We start from the raw sequence: 8358 nt of genomic DNA, 5'->3' as shown, positions 1-8358 counted from the left end.
CACCACCATCCAGTGGGCCTAACACATGGGGTGTGGAAGATGAGAAGAGATGATCACTGGATGCTGATGAGGCTTCATGGAGAATACATTAAACCACTCCCTAGACTCACTTTTTCCTTTGATAGCAGTTATCAAACTGTTGATCAAAGGATTGGTATAAAGATGGTATATCTAGATTTCAGCAAAGCTGATTTTTTATAAATAACCTTCTGTATGAGATTGAGGAAGCAGGGTGAACTTGTTATACTATACTCTCACATATCTGGTGTGTGAGACTAGATTAGCTCAAGTCAGTGTTAAGCTACGGTAACAAAGAGGCCCTGGAGTGACAATGGGATAAGTAAGAAACACACAGCAATCTGGATGGCCCTGTCTGCTGGGACAGTTCTGTCCCCTGATGTCAATCAAGGACCCAGGTTTCTTCCATATTGTACTGCCTTCATCTTGAAGTCCAAGTGAGTTGCTGCCATACCCACAATCCAGTCAGCAGGCCAGGGAAAAGAGGATATAGAAAGTTAGCAAATCCAGTTTTTAGGAAGTGAATTAGAATTTGCATATACCACTCCCACTCAATTCCCACTGGCCAAATCTAGTCACATGGTCTCCTAATGCCAGGGAAGCTGGGAAATGTAGTTTCTTTTTTATATTTTTTACTATGGAATTGTAGTTGATTTGCAATGTGTTAATTTCTGTTGTACAGCAAAATGATTCAATTATATATGTGTATATATATATATATACTTTTAAATATATTTTTCCATTATGGTTTATCTCAGGATATTGAATATTTAGTTCCCTGTGCTGTACGGTAGAATCTTGTTGTTAATCCATTATTTATAATAGTTACATCTGCTAATCCCAAACTCACAGTCCATCCCTCTGCCACCCTCTCTTCTCTTTGGCAGCCACAAGTTTGTTCTCTATGTCTGGAGTCTACTTCTTTTTCATAGATAGGTTCATTTGTATTATATTTTAAAGTCCACATATCAGAAATATCATATGGTATTTGTCTTTCTCTGACTTACTTTACTTAGTATGATAATCTCTAGTTTTATCCATGTTGCTCCAAATGACATTATTTCATTCTTTTCTATGGCTGAGTAGTATTCCATTGTATATATGTATCATATCTTCTTTATCCGTTCATCTATGGATGGACATTTAGGTTGCTTCCATGTCTTTGCTATTGTGAATAGTCCTGCCATGAACATAGAGGTGCATGCAACTTTTTAAATTGTAGTTTTGTCCAGATACATACCCAGGAATGAGATTGCTGGATCATATGGTAATTCTATTTTTAGTTCTTTGAGGAATCTCCATACTGTTTTCCATAGTGGCTGTACCAATCTACATTATACTAACAGGGTAGGAGGGCTCCCTTTTCTCCACACCTTTCCAGCATTTGTTATTTGTAGACAATTTAATGATGGCCATTTGATTAGTGTGAGGTGGCACCTCATTATAGTTTTAATTTGCACTTCTTTAATCATTAGCAATGTTGAGGATCTTTCATGTGCCTATTGGCCATCAATATGTCTTCTTTGGAGAAATGTCTATTTAGGTCTTCTGCCCATAGGGTTGTTTGTTTGTTGCTGTTGAGTTGTATGAGCTGCTTGCATGTTTTGGAATTTAAGCTCTTGTTGGTCACATCACTTGCAAATATTTTCTCCCATTCTGTAGGTTGTCTTTTCATTTTGTTTATGGTTTCCTTTGCTGTGCAAAATCTTATAAGTTTAATTAGTTCTTATTTGTTTATTTTTGTTTTTATTTCTATGCCTTGAGAGTACAGTTATAATTTATGTCAGAGAATATTTTGCCTATGATTTCTTCTAGGAGTTTTATGGTGTCATGTCTTATCTTTAAGCCATTTTGAGTTTATTTTTGTGTATGGTGTGAGGGTATATTCTAACTTCGTTGATTTACATGCAGCTGTTCAATTTTCCCAGCACCACTTTCTCAAGAGACTGTTTTTCCCTGTTATATATTCTTGCCTCCTTTGTTGAAGATTAATTGATTATAGGTATGTGGGTTTATTTCTGGGCTCCCTAGCCTATTCCATTGATACTTGTGTATGTTTTTGTGCCAATACCATGCTGTTTTGATTATTGTTGCTTTGGTAGTATTGTCTGAATCTGGGAGTTTATGCCTCTTGCTTTATTCTTTTTTCTTCAGAATTGCTTTGGTTATTCTGGGTCTTTTATGGTTCCATATGAATGTTAGGATTATTTATTCTAGTTCTGCAAAAGAAAATGTCACGGGTAATTTGATAGGAATTGCATTAAATCTGCAGATTGCTTTGGGTACTATGGTCATTTTAGCAGTAATAATTCTTCTAATCCAAAAGCATGGGATCTCTTTCCAAAGAAAATGTAGTTTCTTGATGGGTACCATGTGCTCAGTCAAAACTCAGCAGGAACGAAGAGTCTCGACTACAAGGAAGAAGGGGAGAAGATATATACTGGGGACATAGCAGCCTCCTCTACAGTAAGCTTTAACCAATCATTTTTCCTTTTTAAGCCTCACATCCCCATCTATTACAGAAGGGCAATAATATTTTACCTGCCCTTTCTCACAGAGCTATTTGGATAATTAAATTGGACACATGAAGGCTTTGGATTATTTTTTAAAGTTTTTTTAAACTGTTATGCTTGAATGCCAAGTTCTGCAGATGCTGAAAAACCAGTCAGTTTTTTATAAAGTTAGACAAGCACTTGCCATATGATCTAGCAGTTTCACTCCTAGGTATTTGACCAAGAGGAATAAAAATGTATGTTCACATAAAAAAACCTGTTACAAAGAAAATGTTAATAGTAGTTTATTCATGGAAATAATCCAAATGGATAAAGGAGCCATGATATATCTATACAATGAAATGCTACTTACTCAGCAATGAAAAGGAATGAACTAATGAATATATGAAATAATTTTGATGAATCTCAATGCATTATGCTAGGTGAAAGAAGCCAGACTCAAAAGGCTTCATGCTGTATTGTTCAATTTATATGATATTATGGAATAAGTAAAGCTATAGGAATAGAAAACAAATCAATGATTGCCAAGGGCTCAGAGTGGGAAGAGCAGTTGACCACAAAGGAGCTTAAGAAAATGATGGAGGTGGTAGAACTGCTCTATAACTTCACTAGAAAAGGCACATTTACATACTAATTTATACTTAATAACTTCGACCCAAAAAACAACAAATGTTACACTAACACAATCTATTTTATTAATAATCATCTACCCAGGAGCTGAAATAATGGATTAAGTTCCCATTTGAACATGATGATATAGTTCATAACTTTCTTTCCCATAAATTTCCTCCAGTGAATCCCATAGCAGTCCTGAGAGGCAACAGGGCAAGTTTCCTTTTGCTCCTCTGTAAAAATTTCTTAATTTTTATGTATTTATTTTTGGCTGAGTTGGATCTTCATTGCTGTGCATGGGCTTTCTCTAGTTGTGGGGAGCAGGGGCGACTCTCTAGTTGCCATGCTCAAGCTTCTATTATGGTGCCTTCTCTTGTTGCGGAGCACGGGCTCTAGGGCACACAGGCTTCAGTAGTTGTAGCACACGGGCTGAGTAGTTGTGGCGCATGGGCCTAGTTGCCCCGTGGCATGTGGAATCTTCCTGTGCAAGAGATTGAACCTGTGTCCCCTGCACTGGCAGGCAGATTCCCAATGGCTGGACCACCCGGGAAGTCCTCCTTTTGCTCTTTATCAGATGAAGCTCAGAGTCATTCAATCATTTGATGGCATCCTACACCAAGTAAGTGACACAGCTGCCATTTTAGTGTTTTGATTTCTGCTTCTTCTCTTTCAGTGCCATCAGACTCTTTAGAAATTTTGAATATTGTCAGATAAAGACTGCCCTCCCTGCTCCCCTCCCCTCTGCCCAATCTACTAGTCTGGAGCTGGAACAACTTCAGACGAGTAGATTTTTAAAAAAATTCTAGGTCTGCCCTTCCGTCGTGCTCCAGGCAGGGTCCTCTAAAGCCTTTCTGTCTCCATCGTGGTCACTCTCTCCTCCCTGGGGAGGACAGTGTGACTCAGGCAACAGGATGGGGCCTTTCTCAGACTGTGGGAAAGTAACTCAGAGACTTCCAGAACTCTGCTGACTCACAACTCAGCAATAGCCCCCTTCCTCCAGGCCATGGCAGTGGTGCACCTAGCCACTGGAGCCCCAGGGCCAGAATAAACAGCAGAAAAAGGCAAATGCTGGGCTTCCCTCATGGCTCAGTGGTAAAGAATCCATCTACCATTGCAGCAGACATGGATTCAATTCCTGATCTGGGAAGATCTCACATGCCGCAGAGCACCTAAGCCCACGCACCGCAGCTACTGAGCCTGTGCTCTAGAGCCCAGGAGCCACAACTGCTGAAGCCCATGTACCCTAGAGCCTGTGCTCTGCAAGAGCAACCACTGCAACAAGAAGCCTTCACACTGCAACTAGAGAGTAGCTCCCGCTCTCTGCAACTAGAGAAAAGCCCGAGCAACAACAAAGACCCAGCACAGCCAAAAATAAATAAATAAAATTATTTTTAAAAAGTCAGATGCTGACAGCCACCTAGTCAAGGAGGACTGTGAAAGAAAGGGGGTACAGGCGCTGAGCAGTTAAATGCTTCTTTGATCTGTGCATCAGAATGATTGCCCAAACCTGGCCAGTTCACATCTATCTCTTTTCATTGCCTAAGTCATTAATATCTGTACTGAGCATTAGAATGGATGAAGTGTTTTCATTTGTGTTAGGTGGTTTGATTCTCCCTGCAGGGAAATTGATATTCCTATCATCGTTCTCTGCAGATGAGAGAAGAAAGACCTGGAGAGCCGAGCTAAATCAAGCTAAGCTATGATCCAGTCAGAAATTGGTGAGGCAGGACCTGACCCCACCTTCTGCATTCAAAGTCCACTTTCCCTTTTTTGTTTAATCCATATTCTTCCCTTATATCACTCTGTGTCTTATTCTTACACCCAGCAGGCACAGCATCTGCCCTTGTCACACGCACGGGCTGGGGGAAACATCGGTAAGGACTCTGGCTATGACACTGAATCAAATGGCTCTGATGTGCCCCCAAACAGCTCCTCACTGCCAGTTGCTTTTTAATAGTATAGCTGTCATTCATGAATCTTTTAAATCAATTTTTATTTATTTAAATCCATTATATGTTTCAGATAAAGTAAGCTCTTTGAATATTACCCTGCCCTCTACCCTGCCCCTCTCTTTTTATTTCTCTTGAACTGATTTCTTCCAAGCTGCAGTAAATGTTCCCCATTCCTACTCTTTCACGTTATTTGAAGGAATCATTTTAAATCTTGCCTTTTATGGTTTTATTCATATGCTCTGCTCCAAGCCAGTGTGCAGTTTACTGTGGGTCCACCTTGGTCCTTGTCCAAAGAGGGTAACTGCCAGGAAGACCTCATTTCAACACGGTCCCCAGGGCATGGACTTCAATGATGCTTTCAGAACTAGGCACTTTAGGGAAGGGAAGACTGTCAGAGGGTTTACAGAGCAGAAAAAAATGATGCTTCCCTTTTAACTAAGGATTTACTTTCTCCCAAGAAGAAGGGGTATAAAATGCCACGGCTGTTTTACCCTTCAAAACCTGTCTCCTGTCGCATCGCATTTCTTCTGTGTTCACTGTTTTCTGATTTACCTCACGCCAAGTAGTCCTGTTCCGTTTACCCTCCTGCCGGCTGTGGCAGACCCCCTCCCAGAGCCCATTAGTGTTGGAGGTTTTGTGCTGCCTAATTACCTGCCCTGTGGCAGCAGAAGGAGACTGGCCCCAGCCGGAGCCCAGCTGGAGCGAGATGGAATATTGAGACATTTTCCTTTCTTCTGAGTCCTTGTTAATTCTTCCTGGTGGTGATTAGCCAGTTATTTTTAGCTCCATCTAAGCACCCTGGTTAGTATTCAGTGCTGGTTTAGACAGCACTGAGGCACACTCGACACACTAATGCCCTGATTCTGATTGCTCCCACCGCAATGAAGGAAATAAACCCACAGGGCAGGCCCCCTCTCCTGCTTCTCCCTGAAGTTCCAGCTGCTATCCAAAGGGCCTGCTGCTCTGGGACCAGGGACAAAATCTTACGGGAGGGGTCTGGAGAATGAGCAATTTGAGAGCCATATGAGGAGGCTGGAAATAACACCGTACCGGGAATGAGGAAACCAAGGTTTTAGTCTGAATTTTGTCACCGGCTAGCAATGTCACTCCGGGCATGTTACTTGCCTTTCTGGGAAGGGAAGGGAAGTCGCTCAGTCGTGTCCGACTCTTTGCGACCCCGTGGACTGTAGCCTACCAGGCTCCTCCGTCCATGGGATTCTCCTGGCAAGAATACTGGAGTGGTTTGCCATTTCCTTCTCCAGGGGATCTTCCCGACCCAGGGATCGAACCCAGGTCTCCCGCATTGGAGGCAGACGCTTTAACCTCTGAGCCACCAGGGAAGCCCTTAAGGAAGGATGCTTCTCCGGAGAAGGATGCCTGAGTGGGAAGGTTATGCCTGGAAACCGATGTGCATTATCAATTTGAGGCAAACCAAGAGAAAATTGGCTGGCCACCAAAACTAGAGGTCCCACCGAGATTTGAACTCGGATCGCTGGATTCAAAGTCCAGAGTGCTAACCATTACACCATGGGAACCATCAGTAAAAGAGTGTGGCTGGGCCAGTCAGTCCCTAAGTCCTTTCCGGACTAAGATCCTACTGAGTCGCTAGGTCTGAACAGGAGCTGAACGTGAAGACACCCGAGTTTGTGTGAGAATGCATTTAGAACAAGATGGGTGTCCTTTTCTTTATTTCTTTGATTCACTTAGCTAATCCTTCCATGAAGTGGTTGTTCTCACTCCATGTCCCTGTCTCAACCTCCTTTCCCTCCACGTTAATTCCACAGAACCTCAGGGCTGCTGGGCACTGCTGGGAGCCACTGTGGATGCAGCAAACAGCATGTCTAGGGAGATTCAGGCACCTTGGTGCAGTTCTGATGACAAGAAGGAGGAAGTCATTGGAGTTAAAGAGATCCAACTCCATCCCATTGAACAAGTCTAGGGGTGATGAATTCTCAGTGATGGATCTTACTATACTACCTCCAGTAAGTCTAGACCCAATTCAAAGGGATGTGCTTCACCATTTGCCAGCAGCTTACCTGGCTTTGGTCTGATGGATGGAAGGGCAAGCCCTCCACCTGGGATGCCGTGTCTGCCCTTCCTCAGTTGTAACACAGGGATAATAGCTGCCTGGGTAATAGTCATAAGAATTAACTATTATGAGTCCATACATATAACTTAGTCCAGTGCCTTGTACACAGTACGTGCTACTCTGCTTTTTTATTAATGCTAGTTTGAAATCCAGTAATAATCACCAACTTCTATTGAGTGCTCACCCTGGGCCAAGCAATGTGGCATATAAGTGTGTCTGGTGCTCTACAGTGAGGACCACTGTACCCCTTTTTACAGATTAAAAACTGAGAACTATAGGAAGTAAGCCACTCGTACAAACTCACAGTGTACATGTGAAGCTGGACTTGAACTCAAGCTCTCTGAGACCAGGGTCTGAGCTTTCAACCATTCAAATGTACACATATAGCCTCTGAACATGAAGATGTGATCTTTTAAAAGCATACATCTTGAGGGTTGCATTCACATTAAAAACTCCCATTAGCCCTGTACAAAGTAGATTTTAATAGATATTTTATTGATAAATTGAAACTGTGGCCAGTCCCTCCCTTTGTAACCCACCACGTGTTCTGCGCCCTTGTTTCTCTTGTATAGAAGCTCGCAACAAGCTCCTCTATGTCTCCAGCAGAATTTTGCATTTCCCTCATCTCATTTCCTAACTCATGGGTTGTGATATCTGTGCAATTTTTGTCCAAACCAAATCAGCTGTGGACCTTACCAAGAAAGCATCCTTTGGCTTCAAGACCTCCAGTGGGCTTCCTTCCAGTCAAGGCTCCAGACCTTCCCCTCACTGTTTCCTTCTCACTCCACATTGCTCCTCAGAGCTGGGCTTGCAAGCTCCTCTTAGACCTTCTCCCTGTCTTCTTTGAGGGCACCACTCTCACTGGGCTGAACTCTGGCCCCTTTGTGACCTGGTCACAGTATGATGGTCACTTCTGAAATAAGTGGACAGCGCTAACAGCCCTGGGGACAGTCAAGCAGTGTTAAGCTGCTGCTGGGAGGCAAATGTCAGAGTGCACAGTGTGTTCACCTTTGCAAGTTCTCACCGCTTCTACTAAGGCTGTGCCTTGATTGATCAGTAATCCGTCAGGGTGCAGTTAAGATATGTGTGTCCAGGACAAAGACGTTCAGGTAGAACAAGCTGACTGACTCTTCAAGTATAGGTCAGGTGGAACTAGTTCTATCCAGCTGGGATC

The 8358-nt window shown here is 42.7% G+C and overlaps 1 non-coding gene across 1 annotated transcript; it reads right to left on the bottom strand.

Moving 5' to 3' along the window:
- Nucleotides 1-6558: 6558 nt before the first annotated feature.
- TRNAQ-UUG (transfer RNA glutamine (anticodon UUG)) lies at nt 6559-6631 on the bottom strand. The gene has a single exon. It is a non-coding gene; the product is annotated as a tRNA-Gln (tRNA).
- Nucleotides 6632-8358: the final 1727 nt, after the last annotated feature.

The sequence above is a fragment of the Giraffa tippelskirchi genome, chromosome 5 (assembly GCF_054371585.1).
Source record: "Giraffa tippelskirchi isolate mGirTip1 chromosome 5, T2T-mGirTip1v1.2.pri, whole genome shotgun sequence".
NCBI lineage: Eukaryota > Metazoa > Chordata > Mammalia > Artiodactyla > Giraffidae > Giraffa > Giraffa tippelskirchi.
The sequence above is the reverse complement of the archived record's forward strand: the minus strand, read 5'-3'. Positions and strand labels throughout refer to the sequence as shown.